Genomic DNA, 21854 nt, shown 5'->3' with positions numbered 1-21854 from the left:
CCCAGATGAGAGGTCCTTGCTCTCATTTATGTATGACTTTGGGAGAAAGAGCAAGACTAGACCACCAGCCATCACATGGTTTCCCAGGCTCATACTTGGCAATCAGTGCTGGCTGCTCCCAGGAGTCTGCATCAAACTGCATCAAACCTCTGGATGCTATGAGACCTGTATTGCTCCAGAAGCATCCAAAAGTGTCTGAGAGCCTTATGGTCTCAGAAAAAACTCTTCAGTCAGTCAGTTCAGTCATGTCCGACACTTTACAACCCCATGGACTACAGCACACCAGGCTTCCCTGACCAACATCAACTCCCAGAGCTTGCTCAAACTTATGTCCATCCAGTAGGTGTGGCCATCCAACCATCTCATCCTCTGTCGTCCCCTTCTCCTCCTGCCTTCAATCTTTCCCAGCATCAGGGTCTTTTCAAATGAGTCAGTTTTTCAAATCAGGTAGCCAAAGTATTGGAGTTTCAGCTTCAGCATCAGTCCTTCAAATGAATATTCAAGACTGATATCCTTTAGGATTGACTGGTTTGATCTCCTTACAAGAGACTCTCAAGAGTCTTCTACAACACCACAGTTCAAGAGCATCAGTTCTTTGGTGCTTCCTTTCTTTATGGTCCAACTATCACATCCATACATGACCACTGGAATAACCATAGCTTTGACTAGATGGATCTTTGTTGGCAGAGTAATGTCTCTGCTTTTTAATATGCTTTAATATGCTTTTTAATAGCTTTTCTTCCAAGAAGCAAGAAATTTTTAATTTCTTTTAATTTCATGGCTGCAGTCACCATCTGCAGTGATTTTGGAGCCCCCCCAAAAATAAAGTCTGTCATGGTTTCCATTGTTCCCCATCTATTTGCCATGAAGTGATGGACTGGATGCCATGATCTTACTTTTCTGAACGTTGAGTTTTAAGCCAACTTTTTCACTCTTCTCTTTCACTTTCATCAAGAGGCTCTTTAGTTCTTCTTTACTTTCTGCCATAGGGGTGGAGTCATCTGCCTATCTGAAGTTATTGATATTTCTCCTGACAAACTTGATTTCAGCTTGCACTTCATCCAACCTGGCATTTCGCATGATGTACTCTGCATGTAAGTTAAACAAACAGGGTGACAGTGTACAGCCTTGTCATACTCCTTTCCCAATTTGGAACCAGTTTATTATTCCATGTCTAGTTCCAGCTGTTGCTTCTTGACCTGCATACAGATTTCTCAGGAAACAGTTAAGGTGGTCTGATATCTCCATCTCTTGAAGAATTTTCCACAGTTTCTTGTGATCCACACAGTCAAAGTAGATGTTTTTCTGGAACTTTCTTGCTTTTTCAATGATCTAACAGATGTTGTCATTTGATCTCTGGTTCCTCTGCCTTTTCTAAATCCAGCTTGAGCATCTGGAAGTTCACGCTTCACGTACTGTTGAAGCCTGACTTGGAGAATTTTGAGCATTACTTTGCTTGCGTGTGAGATGAGTGCAATTGTGCGGTAGTTTGAACATTTTTTGGCATTGCCTTTCTTTGGGATTGGAATGAAAACTGACCTTTTCCAGTCCCGTGGCCACTGCTGAGTTTTCCAAATTTGCTTGCATACTGAGTGCAGCACTTTCACAGCATCAGCTTTCAGGATTTGAAATAGGTCAAGTGGAGTTCCATCGCCTTCACTAGCTTTGTGGGTAGTCATGCTTTCTAAGGGCTTCCCTTGTGGCTCAGATAGTAAAGCGTCTGCCTACACTGCGGGAGACCCGGATTTGAGCCCTGGGTCAGGAATATCCTCTGGAGAAGGAAATGGCAACCCACTCCAGTACTCTTGCCTGGAAAATCCCATGGACGGAGGAGCCCGGTAGGCTAGAGTTGATGGAGTCACAAAGAGTCGGACACGATTGAGCTTTGCGCGACTTACTTCACTTCTAAGTAAGTAAGGCCCACTTGACTTCACATTCTAGGATGTCTGACTCTAGGTGAGTGGTCACACCATCATGATTATCTGGGTCATGAAGATCTTTTTTGTATAGATCTTCTGTACTCTTCTTGCCATCTCTTCATAATATCTTCTGCTCTTTTAGGTCCTTTATTGTGTCTATCTTTGCATGAAGTGTTCCCTTGGTATCTCTAATTTTCTTGAAGAGATCTCTAGTCTTTTTCCCATCCTATTGTTTTCCTCTATTTCTTTGCATTGATCGCTGAGGAAGGCTTTCTTATCTCTCCTTCCTAGTCTTTAGACCTCTGCATTCAAATGGGTATATCTTTCCTTTTCTCCTTTGCCTTTACCTTGTCTTCTTTTCTCAGCTGTTTGTAAGGCCTCCTCAGACAACCATTTTTGCCTTTTTGCATTTCTTTTTCTTGGGGATGGTCTTGATCACAAACCTCTGTCCATAGTTCTCCAGGCAGAGACTCTGTCTATCAGATCTAATCCCTGAATCTATTTGTCACTTCCACTGTATAATCGTAAGGGATTTGATTTAGGTCATGCCTAAATGGTCTAGTGGTTTTCCCTACTTTCTTCAATTTGAGTCTGAATTTGGCAATAAGGAGTTTATGATCTGAGCCACAGTCAGCTCCCAGTCTTGTTTTTGCTGACTGTATAGAGCTTCTCCACCTTTGACTGCAAAGAGTATAATCAAACTGATATTATATCAAACTGATTATTTTAATCAAACTGATTCTCTTGTGTTGTTAGAAAAGGATATTTGCTATGAACAGTTCGTTCTCTTGGCAAAACTCTGTTAGCCTTTGCCCTGCTTCATTTTGTACTCCAAGGTCAAATTTGCCTGTTACTCCAGGTATCTCTTGACTTCCTACTTTTGCATGCCAGTCTCCTATGATGACGGAGAAGGCAATGGCACCCCACTCCAGTACTCTTGCCTAGAAAGCCCCATGGATGGAGGCGCCTGGTAGGCTGCAGTCCATGGGGTCGCTAGGAGTTGGACACAACTGAGCGACTTCACTTTCACTTTTCACTCTCATGCATTGGAGAAGGAAATGGCAACCCACTCCAGTATTCTTGCCTGGAGAATCCCAGGGACAGGGGAGCCTGGTGGGCTGCCGTCTTTGGGGTCGCAGAGAGTCGGACACGACTGAAGCGACTTAGCAGCAGCTGCTCCTATGATGAAACGGACATCTTTTGAGGGGGTGAGTTCTAGAAGGTCTTATAGGTCTTCATAGAATCATTCAACTTCACCTTCTTCAGCATTACTGGTTTGGGCATAGACTTGAATTACTGTCATATTGAATGGTTTGCCTTGGAAACGAACACAGATCATTCTGTCATTTTTGAGATTGCACCCAAGTACTGCATTTCGGACTCTTTTGTTGACTATGAGGACTACTCCATTTCTTCTAAGGGATTCTTGCCCACAGTAGTAGATATAATGGTCATCTGAGTTAAATTCGCCCGTTCCAGTCCATTCTAGTTCACTGATTCCTAAAATGCCGATATTCACTCTTTCCATCTCTTGTTTGACCACTTCCAATTTACCTTGATTCATGGACCTAACATTCCAGGATTTCTATGCAATATTGCTCTTTACAGCATTGGACTTTACTTCCATCAATAGTCACATCCACAACTAGGTGTTGTTTTAGCTTTGGCTTCGTCTCTTCATGGACTTATTTCTCCACTGTTCTCCCGTAGCATATTGGGCACCTATTGACCTGGAGAGTTCATCTTTCAGTGTCTTATCTTTTTGCCTTTTCATACTGTTCATGAGGTTCTCAAGGCAAGAATACTGAAGTGGTTTGCCATTCCCTTCTCCAGTGGACCATGTTTTGTTGGAACTCTCCACCATGACCCATCCATCTTTGGTGGCCCTACACGGCATGGCTCATAGTTTCACTGAGTTAGACAAGGCTGTGGGCCATGTGATCAGTTTGATTAGTTTTCTGTGATTGTGGTTTTCATTCCAAAAAGGCCCTTAGTGTCCTGAAAATCCTGGGAGCCTCACGGGACTTAGCATCTCTAACATGGCTGCCAAAGATCAGACCCAGAAAGGCAGAGCCTATGGCAGGGAGGCGGGGGATCTGGGAACTACTGCTCTTCTTCACTGTGGACCCTTAGACAAGGCCACCTTACTGGCTTCAAGGATCGTTTGTTGGATGAATACCTGAAATTTGCTTTTCACTGAGTATGCTATCTCACACATGAAATGAGAGTCGCACTGTTAATACCCATGTTCCGGGGGTGTGGAAAGTTCTCTGAGGATGCCACTCTAGAGGCTGGGAGCTCTTCAGAGCAAGCTGGGTTATCTAGTTCCATATCACTGTGGTTCTTTTTATTTTTTTTTAAAGCACCTTTATTGAAATATAATCCACAGGCCATAGAATTCATATTTAAAGTGTAAAACAAGAGTTTTTAGTACATTTGCAGATATGTGCAACCATCACTGTCCTGAATTTAAAAACATTATCGCCATATCAAAAAGAAATCCTATATACTTAGGCTATCACCACTCTGCTCTCAAGTACCCCAGCCCTGCTGCTGCTACTGCTGTCACTTCAGTCGTGTCCGACTCTGTGTGACCCCTAGGGGGCAGCCCATCAGGCTCCACCATTCCTGGGATTCTCCAGGCAAGAACACTGGAGTGGGTAGCCATTTCCTTCTCCAATGCATGAAAGTGAAAAGTGAAAGTGAAGTCACTCAGTCGTGTCCGACCCTCAGCGACCCCATGGACTGCAGCCTACCAGGCTCCTCCACCCATGGGATTTTCCAGGCAAGAGTACTGGAGTGGGGTGCCATTGCCTTCTCCGACCCCAGCCCTAAGCAACCATTAATCTGCTTTCTATCTCGTTAGGTTTGCCCATTCTGGCCATTTCACATAATGGAGTCATGTACTACGTGGTGTTTTGTGACTTGTTCTTTCACTTAGAGTATGATGTTTTCAAAGTCCATCCATGTGTAGCATGCATCAACACTTCATTCCTTTCTAGGGCTGAATATTGTTCCATTGTCTGCATATACCACCTTTTGTTTGTCCTTTCATTAGTGAACGGTCATATGGATTGCCTCTCGCTTTTGGCTGTTATGAGTAAGTGATGAGGCATTATTCTCTTGCTGCTTTCAAGATTCCCTGCTTGTCTCTGGCTTTGGGCATTTTTATTCAATACTGTGCTGTGTCTGTGGACCTCATTGAGTTGTATTTTATTTGGAATCCATTAGATTCCTGGATGTGTAAATGGTTAGTTTTATAATCTGGGACGTTTTTAGCTGTTTTTTCTTCAAACGTTTTTTCTCTTCCTTTCTCTCGTCTCTTCTTCTGGTACTGCCGTTACACATATGTTGATGTGTTTAAGGTGTCCTGCATTTCTCTGAGGCTCTGGTAATTTTTCTTCAGTGTTTTCCTCTCTGTTCTTGGATTATGTAATCTCTTTCAGTCTGTCTTCAAATTTGCTGGTTCTTTCTTCTGTCAATTTACATCTACCACTGAGCCCTCTAGTGAAATTTTCATTTCAATTAGCATACTTTTCAACTCCAGCATCCATTTGTTTCTTTTTGAATAATTTCTCTTTCATTTCTATCAATAAAGTAGTCTCTATGTGATGTAACATTATCCTTATTCCTTCCTTTCTTTCTTCAATCACTTCCTTTAGCTCCTTGAACATATTTATAAAGGTTACTTTGAAGGCTTTGCCTGTTAAACCCAACATCTGGTTGCTTTCACAGGCAGTTTTTGTTGACCGTTTTTTTCCCCAATGTATGAGTCACACTTTCCTATTTCTTTGCATGTCTCATAATTTTCTGTTGCAATCTCAAGGCCAGGTTATCACCTGTGCTTCTGACCAACTAGCTGTAAATTGGGGGCTTCCGTGTCCCCGTCCTTGGATTTGATTAATTTGCTGCAGTGGTTCACAGAATTCAGAAAAAGTTAACTTCCTAGAGTATAAAAATATAGAATCACATGAGGAGCCAAATGAAAGCAATGACAGGGCAAATATGTGGGAAGGGGCTTTCTCCATGCTCTTTCGGGGGGGGTGGGGTGGGGGTTACCATTCCCCCAGCATCACTACGTGTTCAGCAACCCCAGAGTTCTCTGAACCCCATCCTTTTTGGACTTTTATGGAGGCCTCATTACTTAGGCATGGTTGATCCAATCATTGACCACTGGTGATTGAGTCAACCCCTATCCCCATCCCCTCTCTAGAGCTGATTAGTGTCATCATATCAACAGTGATAAATTATGTTGATGTATGTACTTTTGAAATGAAATTATGCAAATGGCAATATACCTATGTAGACTTCCTCTTAGAAACGTATTACCCTAGTCTGATCATGAGAAGGGGTTTCCCTGGTAGCTCAGTCAGTAAAGAATCCACCTGCAATGCAGGAGACGCAAGTTCAGTCCCTGGGTCAGGAAGATCCCCTGGAGAAGGAAATGGCAACCCATTCCGGTATCCTTGCTTGGGAAATCCCATGGACAGAGGAGCCTGGTGGCCTATAGTCCATGGGGTTGCAAGAGCTGAACATGACTTAGCAACTAAACCACCACCACCACCAATCATGAGAAAACATCAGACAAATCCCAATGGGGGAGGGGGGCCTTCATTGGTGGTCCAGTGGTTAAGGGTCCACACTCCAGTGCAGAGGACATCCGTTTGATCCCTGGTCAGGAAACTAAAACTGCTGTGGGGCAACTAAGACCATGCGCTTCAACTAGAGAAGCCCCCACGCACTGCAAGGAACAGCCTGCACAACCGCAAAAAAGACCCAGTACAGCCACACAAAAAAAAACACCAATAAAAGCAGAGTCTATGAAATATCAGTATACCTCAAAATTCAAAGGCATCAAAACAAGGAAAGTCTAAGAAACTCAGATGCCAGAGGAACCTAAGGAGACATAACTACTAAATAAAATGTAGTATCCTGGGTAGGATCCTTGAACACAAAAAAGACATTAGATAAAAACCAAGGAAATCTGAATAAACTAGGGACTATTGATTCATTAATTATAATAAATGTACCATATTGATAACAGTGATTGGGATGACTGGGTGTGGGGTACACAGAAACTCTGCACTATCTTCACAATTTTTCTTTAAAATTTTAAAATGTTTGAAACTTTTCTTACAAAATTAAGTCTACTTAAAAATCCATTGTTGCTAAATTGAGTTTAGGTAATACACGCAGAGTTAATTTATGATACAAAATCTATAATTTCCCATATTTATATATTAAATGGGAAAGCTTATGATTAACTCAATATCCAACTACACTGCAAGAAGGAAAAAAAATGCAGTATACTAGGAGTACAATGCTATTAGCTTAATCAAGACAATTCCACCAAATAACTTTTGAGGTCCAGTACAAAATGAAGATGCAGAATCATTTTTCTCTTTATATATGTGCATGCTAAGTCACTTCAGTCGTGTCCAACTCTTTGCAACCCTAAGGACTGTAGCTCATCAGGCTCCTCTGTCCATGGGATTCTCCAGGCAAGAATACTGGAGTGGGTTGCTATGCCCTCCTCCAGGGGATCTTCTGGACCCTGGGATCAAGCTGGCATCTCATGTCTCTTGTATTGGCAGGCGGGTTCTTTATCACTGGCGCCACCTGGGAAGCCCTTTTTAATATATATTTTATTTATTTATTTATTTTTGGCTGCCCTGGGTCTTCCTTGCAGTGGGCTGCTCATTGGATTGGCTTCTCTTGTTGCAGATCAGGCGCTCTAGGCACACTGGCTCAGTAACTGTGGTGCATGGGCTTAACCCATGCAAGAGCAATAAATAAAATTCAACTAATACTATAATGTCAACAACAAATTCTAACTTAAAATATCTATACTAGCCCCCCAAACTACAAACTATTAACGGTAAGGTAAATCTAACCAAAAAAATCTTTGTTATAAATTTATAAAACTGTATGAGGGACTTTCCTGGTGCCTTAGTTGATAAAAATCTGCCTGCCAGTGCCTGGGGCCTGGGTTCAGTCCCGGTCCAGGAAGATTCCACATGCCTTGGAGCAACTAAGCTTGAGCTCCAGAGCCTGTGAGCTGCAACTATTGAGCCTGTGTGCCACAACTAATGAAGCCGGCACACCTAGAGCCTGTGCTCTGAAACCAGAAAATCCACTGCAATGGGAAGGCCAGACACCACAATGAAGAGTAGCCCCTGCTTTCCACAACTAGTGAAAGCCTGCGCAAAAGCAACAACGCAGCAAAAAAAAAGGTGGGTTTTTTTAAAATAAAATATTTAATTTTAAAAGCTAGATGAAAAGACATAAAAACAGACATCAATGATGGGGAAGATTGACAACGCTCATGAATATGATACATGATGTTATATGATATCTAAATATAATTGAAAATGTAATAAAATGGGGACTTCCCTGGAGGTCCAGTGGTTAAGACTTGGCATTCCAATGCAGGGGGGTGCAGGTTTGACTCTTGATTAAGGAACTAAAATCCCACATGCCTTGAGGTCAAAAAACCAAAAAATATAAAACAGAAGCAATATTGTAATAAACTCAATAAAGACTTTAAAAATGATCCACATCAAAATAAAGAAAAATATTTAAAAAGGTACCTTGCGGCCTCCCTCCCAGTTTAAGAAGCAAGATAGTGCCAACACCTTTGAAACTCTCTGTGGTCCCTTCCCCAGTCACACTCCTCACTCCCTACTATAAGTAACCACTATTCTGGACTTCAGACTAACAATTACTTTGCTATCTATCCTCAACGCCCGCCCCCACCTCAACTATCATAAAATTATTTTATTTAAAATATACTAAAAAAAAAAAAAATTCAAGGGCAACCAAGCCATGGTTTCAGCCCTTAAAGGTGGCCCGGAGCCCGGTTTGAATATGGTACATTCCGAGGGGAAGGGCGATCACTCAGGCTCATTTGCATACCCACAATGCACTGCAAATAGTTTAATAGTTTTCGAGTTTAATAAAAAATTTTTACTTAGTTGAATTTTCTAAGTGTGAAAATATTATTTTCAGAATTCCTTGAGTAAATTTTCTCAGGTAGTAACTTTGGGGATTAAATAATCACCATCAGCGTAGTAGGAGTTGTCGTTACTGGAAAAACGAATTATGGGCAGCACTGGGTATACTCTGGTTTCTCTTCAAACCGTATAAGTCTTTCGCCTTTTACTAAAGATTTCCGTGGAGAGAAACAATTCTGAGTCTTAAACCAATTTTTTGAAGCCTTGCTTAATGCGAGGCTGTTTGTTGTGGTCTGAAAGAAAGAACTAGGTTTTGTTTTCGCGGGGAGAGTTAAAGAACACCTTACCATACATTTGCTGTTAATGATCTCTAGGTCTTTTTCATTTGCTTTTTAAGGTTTTCTGAGGTGTTTGTTTATTTCATCAAATCAATGAAAAAAACAGGTGAAATAGCTTTTGTTAGTATAGCTTATTAGAAACATGTAGGTTCAAGTATATTCCCGTAAACGTTGTTATATTAATATAATACATAAGTCACGGAGGTGCTTTTACAATGTTATTCATATGTGCCATAAATGCTGTAAAATAAAGTCACTCAGTCGTGTCCAACTCTTGGTGACCCAGTGGATTGTTGTCTACCAGGATTCTCCATCCATAGGATTTTCCAGGTGTTAGTGCTGGAGTGGGTGGCCATTTTTTTCTCCAGGGTTTCTTCACGACTCAGGGATCGAGCCAAGATCTCCCGCACTGTAGACAGACGCTTTACCCCCTGAGCCATCAAGGAAGTCAAATCCTGTGGAGAGAAGGGGACAATGTAGAGAACAAAATGGTGGTAGAGAACACATAGAGCATATCACCAACTCAATGGACATGTGTTTGAGCAAGATGGTGAACAAGGAAGCTGGTGTGCCGCAGCCTATGGGGTCGCAGAGTCAGACATGACAAAGCGAGTGAGCTGCCAGGAACTGAACCTGGGGCCCCAGGCCTCCCTGGTGGCTCAGACGGTAAAGTGTCTGCCTGCAGACAGGGAGACCCGGGTTCGATCCCTCGGTTGGGAAGATCCCCTGGAGAGGGAAATGGCAACCCACTCCAGTACTCTTCCCTGGAAAATTCTGTGGACTGAGGAGCCTGATAGACTACAGTCCATGGGGTCGCAAAGAGTCGGACACGACTGAGCGACTTCACTTCTTCAGCAGTAAAAGCACAACGTCCTAACCTTTCGATTGCCAGAGAGTTTCCAAAGTTAATCTTATTTAAAAGTTAGGGTACTTCCATAAAACTATTTTTCTTTGAGCCACTATTTTGGAGTTACAGCCCTGTTATAGTTTATTTTCTTTGCTTAGTGTGATTCTTTAGCATTTGGTGTTATTTATTTTGGGAAAAGCTTGTAATTGTTCTGCACCTAAAGTATCTTTCCCTGCTAGCGCAGAGAATAAAGTCAGCCCGCAATGCAGGAGACCCAAGTTCGATCCCTGGGTCGGGAAGATCCCCTGGAGAAGAAAATGACAACCCACTCCAGTATTCTTGCCTGGAGGATCCCCATGGACAGAGGAGCCTGGCGGACTACAGTCCATGGGGTCGCGGAGTCGGACACGACTGAGCCACTTCACGTTTACGTTTTCAAAGTTTCTTCACAGGTGGCGCTAGTGATAAAGAACCCGCCTGCCAACACGGGAGACAAGAGAGGCGGGTTGCCTCCCTGGGTCAGGAAGATCCCCTGGAGGAGGAAATGGCAACCCACTCCAGTATTCTTGCCTGGGAAATCCCATGAACAGAAAAGACTGGCGGGCTACAGTCCATGCGGTAGCCGGACAGCACGTAGGTACTTGCGGCAGAATTGAGCACTAAAAGGGCAAGCAAGCGCCCCCTTGTGGCCAACAGAGGCTGCAGCAGAAAGGAGAAAGGGACAGGAGCTGAGACCCAGAGGCCCAATTTACCTTGCACAGGAGCGTGCTTACTGCAGACTCTGAAAGAATTAGGTGTTCCTCTAAGTCTCAGACCTGTCACTTGTAGCTGTGGCCTCTGGGATCCTGCCACTACAAAAAGGAACTAAAGAACAATCCACAAGAACAGGTAAGGCTGATTTAACATTGATCTCTTAATGTAGACCCTCCCTGGAAGAGATTAGAGTAAAAGCATTCTATAATAATTCCACAAATGCAGAAAAGTATTGAATAAATTCAAATACCCATTCATTATACATTTAGGTGTGATGTTGCGGAGAAGATGCTTGAGAGTCCCTTGGACTGCAAGGAGATCAAACCAGTCCATCCTAAAGGAAATCAATCCTGAATATTCATTGGAAAGACTGGTGCTGAAACTGAAACTCCAATACTTTGGCCACCTGATACGAAGAGCTGACTCATTAGACAAGACCTTGATGCTGGCAAAAATTGAAGGAGGGAGTAGAAGGGGCCGACAGAGGATGAAATGATTGCATGGCATCACCAACTTGATGGACATAAGTTTGAGCAAGCTCCAGGAGATGGTGAAGGACAGGGAAGCCTGGTGTACTGCCATCCATGGGGTCATAAAGAGTTGAACAGGACTGAGCAACTGAACAACAATATAGATAAAATTTAACATCTGCCTAAGTGACTGAACAATATAGGTAAAATTTAACATCCACCTAACCTAAGGAAGAATTTTAGCAACCAAAAACCTGGAGCAAACACCACATGTAACAGAAAGTGTTATAAATGTTCCCTTTGGAGTCAGGAAGAAGACAAGAACAAATCACAATTTCAATCAAAAAATTCCAATAAAGGTTTTTACGTTTTATATTTTTTAGTATGCCTTTTATCAATGCCTGATGATCTGACGTTGAGCTGATGTAATAATAATAGAAATAAAGTGCACAATAAGTGTAATGCACTTCAATCATCATGAAACCATCCCCCACACTCCCAACCATGGAAAAAATGTCTTCTATGAAACTGTCCCCGGTGCCAAACAGGTTGGGGACTGCCACCTTATATTACATATTAGTATGAATTGTTGACAGAAATGGAAATTCCAGGCACACTATAAACAAATTGCTCCAGCCCCTCAAACCCCATATTTACAATCAGAGCTGTGTCCATGCTCTGGAGTCAGAAGTCCTGGAAATGTCCACGGAGCTTGGAACAGCTAAAAAACAAGTTAACCCTCCTTGTCGTTCTCTAGCCAGTGAAAGCTGCCCAGGATCCTTTCAGAATGAAGGAGACCAAAGGTCCCCCCCAATCTAGGAGCAGAGAAACACTCTTTTCCTGTCCCCTCAGCGACTGAGCCCCTGGCCAAGCCCTGGGAGGTGTAACTATCGTCATAGGGTGAGAACACTGCAACTCCTCGTCACACTGTGAAATATGCAAGAACACAAAGGAATCTCAAAACAAATGAATGAATGGATGGTATGAATGAATCTCAGAAACAGGCTAAGTGAAGGAAGCTGGTCACGAAAAGCCACTGGTTGTATGCTTTCATTGGTGTGAAATGTCTAGAAGAGGCACTTTAGAGACAGGAAGTAGTTAGTATATGGCAGAGGCTGGGTGACGGGAGAGCTGGGGAATAGCTGCTAATGGAAACTGTTCCTTTCTGGGGTTGATGAAAATGTTCTAAAACTGGATTGTGGGGAGCTTGCTGGCAGTTCAGTGGTTAGGACTCCCTGCCTCCACTACAGGAGGTGCAGGTTTCACCCCTGGTTAGGGAACCAAGATCCCATATGGTCCACAGGCCTGCCAAAACAGAACAAAAAACACTATTGTTGTGTGCATGCCTGTCAAGTCGGTTCAGTCCTATCCGACTCTTTCCGACCCCATGGACCGTAGCCTGCCAGGCTCCTCTGTCCATGGGATTCCCCTGGCAAGAATACTGGAGTGGGTTGCCATTTGCTTCTCCAGGGGATCTTCCCGACCCAGGGATTGAGTCTCTCAAGCCTCCTGCATTGGCAGGCAGGTTCTTTACCACTAGCGCCACCGCCTTGTGGAGATGATCGCAGGATTCTGAATATGCTAAAAGTCACTTAGTTGCACACTTTAAATGGGTGAACTGTGGGGTAAGTGGATTGTATCCCCCAAAAGCTGTTTTCGTCAAATTTAAATCAAATATAATGTCAAATATATTGTGAGCAGAAGAACTAGCAAACCAAACATGACACTCAGAGGTATCAAAGTCGGGAAGTGGAATATTGACACGGCCTCCAGAAAAGAGTCAAAAAAGAACTGCAATTTCCTTTCCCAAGACTTTCAGTTACCACAATCGTTAAGGAGTCTCTGTAGACTGTCGGAACCCGTTCCTGAGCACTGCAGAGGAGTACAGCTCATGGGTTTGTTTGTTTGTTTTCTAAATAAGATGAGACTCGAGGTCTGAAACTGAAATAAGATTTCATCGCCACAAGTAGCATCAGGTGAGGAGGCGGGAAATCTGAAACCCACCGCGGCAAGCAGCAATTTTTTTTTTTTTTTTTTTGGCCTGCGCAGTTTGAGGGAACTTAGTTCCCCTACCAGGAAAGGAACCAGCAGGGAGTGAAAGCTAGAGCCCAAACCACTGGACCCCCTGGGGATATCCAAAGCCCCAATTTTAAACAGGACACGGCTATGAATTTTTCTCAAACGGCAGAATATTCCAGAGTGTACATCTTGGACCTGCACGGTACAAACAAACAAAACATCTGTGCGCCCACCACGCAGTTCAAGAAAAAGGAAATTGTCAAACTTTGAAAACCCTCAATCCACCGAAGGGAGGAACCACGGTCATGAATTTTGTGCCAGTCACTTGCTATTTTTTTTTTCTTTTTCAATTTAACAGCAAAGTCTGTAACAGAAATCAAAAGTCGGACATACACATACACAAAACATCTGAAACCCAGGTCTCCGCTCGGTGCGGCGTGTCGACGCCAGCCAGCCCTCCCGCCGCTTCGCCCCCTAGTGCCGACACAGGGGCGCTGCGTGAAGACAGCTTTCCCGGGCGGAAAGGCCGCCCACTTGCCTTATTTGCATACCCACCGCGCCCTGCACACCGTACAAGTTTAAAATTATAAAACTTCAAATTTTCTTTTACCTATATTTTCTGAAATTAGACCCTTGTTTACAGAGTAATGTAGAAATTTTTGTTCAGGCACTGGCTCTCGGTGTTAAATAGTCACCCTCACTGTCTAGGAGTTTCTGTTACCTGAGCTGTGAATTACAAGGGTGTGGAGTATACTCTGGTTTCTCTTCAGATCGTATAAATCTTTCGCCTTTTACTAAAGATTTCCGTGGAGAGGAACAATTCTGAGTCTTAAACTAATTTTTTGAGGCCTTGTTTCGACAAGGCTATGTCTATTGGTTAATGAAAGACTTATACTTTAATAGGAAGGTGTTGATAGTAATCTTGCTAAGGTGAGTGTATCCTTTATTGGGTTTAAGGAACTACCCGAGTGCTTAAAGTAAAGATGTAATTTAATTAGTCTGGTAGCGTGCCGGGGCTCTCTATGCATAATTAACTTTCGGAGTTCACTTAAATTCATGTCCATCGAGTCGGCATCAGAGTCTTCTTTTCCAATGAGTCAACTCTTCGCATGAGGCAGCCAAAGTACTGGAGCTTCAGCTTTAGCATCATTACTTCCAAAGAACACCCAGAACTGATCTTTAGGATGGACTGGTTGGATCTCCTTGCAGTCCAAGGGACTCTCAAGAGTCTTCTCCAACACCACAGTTCAAAAGCATCAATTCTTCGGCGCTCAGCTTTCTTCACAGTCCAACTTTCACATCCATACCTGACCACTGGAAAAACCATAGCCTTGACTAGACGGACCTTTGTTGGCAAAGTAATGTCTCTGCTTTTCAATATGCTGTGTAGGTTGGTCATAACTTTTCTTCCGAGGAGTGTCTTTTAATTTCATGGCTGCAGTCACCATCTGCAGTGATTTTGGAGCCCCCAAAAATAAAGTTTTCGCATCGGGTGGCTAAATTATTGGAGATTCAGTTTCAGCACCAGTCCTTCCGATGAAAATTCAAGACTGATTTTAAGATGGACTGGTTATATTTTCTTTCTGTCCAAGAGACTCTCAAGAGCCTTTCCCAACACTAGTTAAAAAGCATCAATTTTCCAGTGCTCAGCCTTCCTATGTAGTTTAGTTCTCACATCTATACATGATTACTGGGAAAAAGTATGTTTGACTAGATGGACCTTTGTTGGCAAGGTTAGTGTCTCTGCCTTGTAATATGTTGTCTAGGTTAGTTATATCTTTTCTTCCAAGGAGCGAGCATCTTTTAATTTCATAGCTGCAGTTACCATCTGCAGTGATTTTGGAGTCCCCCGCCAAAATTTCTTGGACTGCTTCCCCATATATTTGCTCTGCAGTGATGGGACCAGATGCTATGGTCTTATTTTTCTGAATGTTGTTTTAAGCCAACTTTTTCACTCTTCTCTTTCACTTTCATCAAGAGACTCTTTAATTCTTCTTCACTTTCTGCCATAAGTGTGGTGTCATCTGCATATCTGATGTTATTGATATTTCTGCCAGCAATCTTGATTCCAGCTTGTGCTTCATCCAGTCCAGCATTTCTCATGATGTACTCTGCATATAAGTTAAATAAGCAGGGTGACAATATACAGCCTTGACGTACTCCTTTTCCAATTTGGAGCCAGTCTGTTTCTCCATGCCTAACTGTTGCTTCTTGACCTGCATACAGATTTCTCAGGAGGCAGGTAAGGTGGTCTGGTATTCCCATCTCTTGAAGAATTTTTCCACAGTTTGTTGTGATTCACACAGTCAAAGGCTTTGGCATAGTCAATAAGGCAGTAGATGTTTTTCTGGAACTCTCTTACTTTTTCGATGATCCAATGGATGTTGGCAGTTTGATCTCTGGTTCTTCTGCCTTTTCTAATCCAGCTTTTCTAATCAAAAGTGATTAATGTGAAAGCGTATGTTTGTTTTCCTTATTTACATGGTTTAATCTTCCTTGATGAGCAGTTATGTGTCAAGTTGATGGGGGTTTTGATTATTTTAGGGGCTGGTTAGTTAAATAATTTCAGAAAAAAATGTGGTTATTGTTTTTTCTTTTGTATTAAGTTTGAAGTCCAGGGTGTATTTTATGATTGAAATGTTTTAATTGGGACTTTTTAAAAATTTATTTATTTTAATTGGAGGCTAATTACAATATCGTATTGGTTTTGCCATACATCAACAAGAATCCGCCACAGTTGTACACGTGTTCCCCATCTTGAACCCCCCTCCCACCTCCCTCCCCGTACCATCCCTCTGGGTCATCCCAGTGTACCAGCCTCGAGCATCCTGTATCCTGCATTGAACCTGGACTGGCGATTCGTTTCTTATATGATATTATACATGTTTCAATGCCATTCTCCCAATCATCCCACCCTCTCCATCTCCCACAGAGTCCAAAAGACTGTTCTATTTATACATCTGTGTCTCTTTTGCTTTCTCGCATATAGGGTTATCGTTACCATCTTTCTAAATTCCATATATATGCATTAGTATACTGTATTGGTGTTTTTCTTTCTGACTTACTTCACTCTGTATAATAGGCTCCAGTTTCATCCACCTCATTAGAACTGATTCAAATGCATTCTTTTTAATGACTGGGTAATACTCCATTGTGTATATGTACCACAGCTGTCTTATCCATTCATCTGCTGATGGACATCTAGGTTGCTTCCATGTCCTGGCTATTATAAACAGTGCTGCGATGAACATTGGGATACACGTGTCACTTTCAATTCTGGTTTCCTTGGTGTGTATGCCCAGCAGTGGGATTGGAGGGTCATAAGGCAGTTCTATTTCCAGTTTTTTAAGGAATCTCCACACTGTTTTCCATAGTGGTTGCACTAGTTTGCATTCCCACCAACAGTGTAAGAGGGCTTCCTTTTCTCCACACCCTCTCCAGCATTTATTACTTGTAGACTTTTGGATTGCAGCCATTCTGACTGGCGTGCAGTGGTACCTCACTGTGGTTTTGATTTGCATTTCTCTGATAATGAGTGATGTTGAGCATCTTTTCATGTGTTTGTTAGCCATCCGTATGTCTTCTTTGGAGAAATGTCTATTTAGTTCTTTGGCCCATTTTTTGATTGGGTCTTTTATTTTTCTGGAATTGAGCTGCAGGAGTTGCTTGTATATTTTTGAGATTAACTGTTTGTCAGTTGCTTCATTTGCTATTATTTTCTCCCATTCTGAAGACTGTCTTTTCACCTTGCTTATAGTTGGGACTTTTGTTTTTAAAACGCTCAACCAGATTGTAAATAAAAAGTAGCCAGCTCAAAGTATAATAGACAATAGATCTTATTTTCCTTTCATGACCTTAGGCTGGATTGTCTGTTTTACTTATTACAGGTTTGGTTATTAGAATAATGTTTTTCTTGTTTAGAATGTGTAAGGCTTTCTTTCCCTAAGAATGAAATGGAGTCACAAATTTCTTAGGGCAAGCAGGTATAATAATTTGTCCCCAAAGCGAGTGTACCCATTTATACTTCCACCAATGGCCTATGCATATTCCCATTGTTTCTCAGCCTTACTGGCCCTTGGTATATTCAGGTTTTAAATTTCGCCCATCTGGTAGTCATAAAGTTATTATATCTTAGTTTTGATGTACATTTCTTTAATTACTAATGAGGTTGGACATCTTATTAAAGACGTTTTGGCCATTCATGGCATCTCTTCTATGAAAGGCATGTACTTGTCTTTTGCTGCAATGTCATTTTCTAAGTGGTTGTAGTTTTTGATACAGACTCTAGAGACTTTATTTTTTAAGTAAGACTTTTGTTTTTATTTATTTATGGCTGCACTGGGTCTTCATTGCCACTTGGGCTTTCCCTAGTTGCTGCGAGCAGGGGGCTACTCTCTAGTTGCAGCTTCTGATTGTGGTGGCTTCTCTCATTGCAGAGCACTGACTTCAGGCACTCTGGCTTCAGATGTTGTGAACTGCGGGCTCCAGAGCACAGGCTTGGTAGCTGTGGCACACCAGCTTAGTTGCCCCATGGCCTATGGGATCTTCCCAGACCAGGGATGGAAACTGAGCCCCTGCATTGGCAGGCGGACTCTTAACCGCTGGGTCACCAGGGAAGTCCTCCAGAGTCTAAATATACTCTTTGCTGGTTATGTGGTGCATTTTCCTTCTCCCAGGTTAAGGCTTCCCTGTCCAATTTTTTAGTCTCTTCTGGTGAACTGGTCTAAAATTTAATATTGTCAGATTGATCTTATTTTAAAAAATTGTATTCTGATTTTGTGCTTTTGTGTGTGTGTTTAATAATTCATTGCCTCGAGTTATTAAATTCTATATCTTTATATTTTTATTATACATATATCATTTTTTTCTCTTTTCCGTTTGGCCATACTGCACAGTATGCAGAGCTTCCTCTGTGTGCTGTGCTTCGTTGCTCAGTCATGTCCAACGCCTTGTGACCCCATGGACTATAGGCCGCCAGACTCCTCTGTCCATAGAGATTCTCCAGGCAAGAATACTGGAGTGGTTTGCCATCCCCTCCTCCAGGGGATCATCCCAACCCAGGGATTGAACCCAGGGCTTCCCTGGTGGCTCAGAGGTTAAAGCGTCTGCCTGCAATGCGGGAGACCTGGGTTCGATCCCTGGGTCAGGAAGATCCCCTGGAAAAAGAAATGGCAACCCACTCCAGTATTCTTGCCTGGAGAATCCTGTGGACAGAGGAGCCTGGTGGGCTACAGCCCACAGGGTCACAAAGAGTCGGACACGACTGAGCGACTTCACACTCACGCTCCCGCTGTGCAGGCAGATTCTTTACCATCTGAGCCACCAGGGCAGTACAGAACTTCCTCTACCAGGAGTTAAACCTGTGCCCCCTGCGGTGGAGGTGGGGAGTCAACCGCTGGACCGCCAAGAAAGTCCTGTATCTTTTAAAGTTATGCTTTTCATATTTAAGTTCTTTACTCATCTGGAACTGAATTTTTGTGCAGTAAGTCCTCTACATATGAACCTTCAAGTTGTGAACTTTCAGAGATGCAAATGTGTATTCACGTGTCCACTCACATAAGTTAGCTCTCGTGTCCGGTGCACACTGTCATGTGTGTGCATCCTTACAAATGTGTGTACTTTACTGTATACTGTATAGGTTTTGTGTACTTTACTGTAGAGTGCTGTGTAGAGTACAGCAGTACAGTGGCTTTATTTCAAGCCCAGGATGTCTGGAAGCAAATGTAACAGCAGCAGTGATGTAGCTGGTACTAGTATACTACTAGTATAGTAGCAGTATATAATCTCTGAGATCAAAAATGTGAGATTAAAAATGTTTTCTTTATTTTTTGTTTTTTTTAATGTATTATTCATGTGAAAAATATTATAAACCTATATGCTGCTGCTGCTAAGTCACTTCAGTTGTACAGTACTGTATAGCCAACTGTGTACCTAGGCTAACTTTGCTGGACTTACGAACACACTGGACGTAAACGTGTGAGCTCTCAGAATGGAACTCATTTGTATGTAAGGGACTTACATGGTGTGAAGTGCGGGTCATTTTTATTTCCGACAATCACCCAGCAGTGTTTATTTATTGCTGTCTCTTTCCCCACTGATCTGCAGTGACAGCTCTGACAGACATCAGCTTTCCTTACAAGAGTGGGAATGTTTCTGTGCTCACTATTTGTTTCTTCAAACCACTCTGTCTCGGTGTGATTGACCTACAAAGAGCTGCACATGTTTAGGGTGTACAACCTGATGAGCTTGGAGTTAAGTACAGACCCATGAAATCGTTACCACAATCAACGTCATAAACACTCTGGGCTCTCCATTCTGTTCTGTGGGTCTAACTTATCTATCCCTGAGCTAATATCACATGTCTTAATTCCTGTGGATTTATAATAAGACTTGAAAGTGGTAGGCTTAATCCCTCTCTTTGGTTTTCTTTTCAGGAGTCACTTGGCTATCCTTTGTTCTTCCAAAAATGTTTAGAATAGCTTTCTGATTGCCATGAAAATTCCTACTGGGGATTTCCCTGGTGGTCCTGTGGCTAAGACGTCTGCCAATGCAAGGAAGGGATGCAGGTTTCTATCCTTGGCGGTAAGCTAAGATTCCACATACCTCGTGGCAAAAATAAATAAATAAATAAAATAAAACAGAAGCTATATTACAACAAGTTCAATAAAGACAAAAAATGATCCACATTAAAAAAAAATCTTAAAAAAAAGAAAATCCAATGGGATCTGAATTTATTTAATTAAATAAATTACTTGATTACTTATTACTTAAGTAATTTATTTAATTAAATAAGTTTTTTTCTTTTGGCCATATAGCCTGGATGTGAGATCTTAGTTCCCCAACCAGGGATCAAGTCCCACCCCTTGGCAGTGAAAGCATGGAGTCCTACCCACTGGACCATCAAAGAGTTTTCATAATTTGAATTTACTATCTAACCAAACAATTTTAAAAAACTTCTTTTCTGATATTTTTTCTCTTTTATTATTGAACAGTTAACATATGCAACGTTGAACTTGTATGAAGTAGAAATGATAGTGGACCTCTTTTTCTTATGCCTGATCTTAAAAGAAATGCTTTTAAATATTTCTCCATTGAATATGATGTTTCTTTTAAGTATTAGATAACTTTTATTGAGTATGTGCTTATACTCTCTTTTACTTAAGTTTTGCTGCATCTATTAGGATGATCGTGTGCTTTTTTCTTTTAAATTGTTAATGTGGTGAGTGACATTGATTGATTTCCAAATGTTCCAATTTTGCATTTCTGGGATAAATTTGTCTTAGGCTGCTATGACAAAATACTATAACCTGGGTGACAACTGAGACTTCTTTCTCATAGTTCTGAAGGTTGTAAGTCTGGAGTCAGGATGCCAGCATGGGTCTGGTTCTGGAAAGGGCCCTCCTCCAGACTCCAGACTGTTAACTTCTTATATCCTCACAGGGCAGAAAAGAGAGCCAGCTAGCACTCTGGCCTCCTCTTATTTATAAGGGCACTAATCCCAACTGTCGGAGAAGGCAATGGCAACCCACTCCAGAACTCTTGCCTGGAAAATCCGATGGATGGAGGAGCCTGGTAGGCTGCAGTCCATGGGGTCGCGGAGAGTCAGACATGACTGAGCGACTTCACTTGCACTTTTCACTTTCATGCATTGGAGAAGGAAATGGCAACCCACTCCAGTGTTCTTGCCTGGAGAATCCCAGGGATGGGGGAGCCTGGTGGGCTCCCGTCTATTGGGTCGCGCAGAGTTGGACACGACTGAAGCGACTCAGCAGCAGCAGCACCCCATCTGTGAGGGCTCTGCCCTCATGGCCTAATTACTCTCAATTCATCTCTCCTAATTGATCACACTGTGTTTAGGGTTTCAACATATTAATTTGGTGGGAGGGGACACAGACTTTCAGCCCACTGGAAAATCCAACTTGGTTATATTATTACTTTATTTATTTTAATTTTTATTGCTTTTTAAATTTTTATTTAATGTTTATTGCTTTACAATGTTGTATTAGTTTCTACCCTACAGTAAAGGGAATCACTATACATGTGTGTATATATATTTTTTTGTTGTTCATTTGCTCAGTCATGTCTGACTTTTTGTGACCCCATGGACTGCAGCATGCAAGGCTTCCCTGCTGCTGCTGCTAAGTCACTTCAGTCATGTCCGACTGTGCAACGCCATAGACGGCAGCCCACCAGGCTCCCCCGTCACTGGGATTCTCCAGGCAAGAACACTGGAGTGGGTTGCCATTTCCTTCTCCAATGCATGAAAGTGAAAGTGAAGTCGCTCAGTCATATCCGACTCTTTGCAACCCCATGGACTGTAGCCTACCAGGCTCCTCCATCCATGGGATTTTCCAGGCAAGAGTACTGGAGTGGGGTGCCATCGCTTTCTCTGCAAGGCTTCCCTGTCCTTCACCAATTCCTGGAGCTTGCTCAAACTCATGACCATTGAATCGGTGATGCTATCCAACCATCTCATCCTCTGTCGTTCCCTTCTCTTCCCACCTTCAATTTTTCCCAGCATCAGGGTCTTTTCTAAAAGGTCAGCTCTTTGCATC

At 42.4% G+C, this 21854-nt stretch overlaps 2 non-coding genes across 2 annotated transcripts; both read left to right on the top strand.

Annotated features, from left to right (window-relative positions):
* The first annotated feature begins 9036 nt into the window (after positions 1-9036).
* LOC138074618 (U5 spliceosomal RNA) lies at positions 9037-9153 on the top strand. The gene has a single exon (XR_011144452.1). It is a non-coding gene; the product is annotated as a U5 spliceosomal RNA (small nuclear RNA).
* A 4896-nt stretch (positions 9154-14049) lies between these two features.
* LOC138074614 (U5 spliceosomal RNA) lies at positions 14050-14165 on the top strand. The gene has a single exon (XR_011144448.1). It is a non-coding gene; the product is annotated as a U5 spliceosomal RNA (small nuclear RNA).
* Positions 14166-21854: the final 7689 nt, after the last annotated feature.

Source organism: Capricornis sumatraensis, chromosome 2, assembly GCF_032405125.1.
Source record: "Capricornis sumatraensis isolate serow.1 chromosome 2, serow.2, whole genome shotgun sequence".
Taxonomy (NCBI): Eukaryota; Metazoa; Chordata; class Mammalia; order Artiodactyla; family Bovidae; genus Capricornis; species Capricornis sumatraensis.
This window is presented reverse-complemented; position numbering and strand designations above follow the sequence as displayed.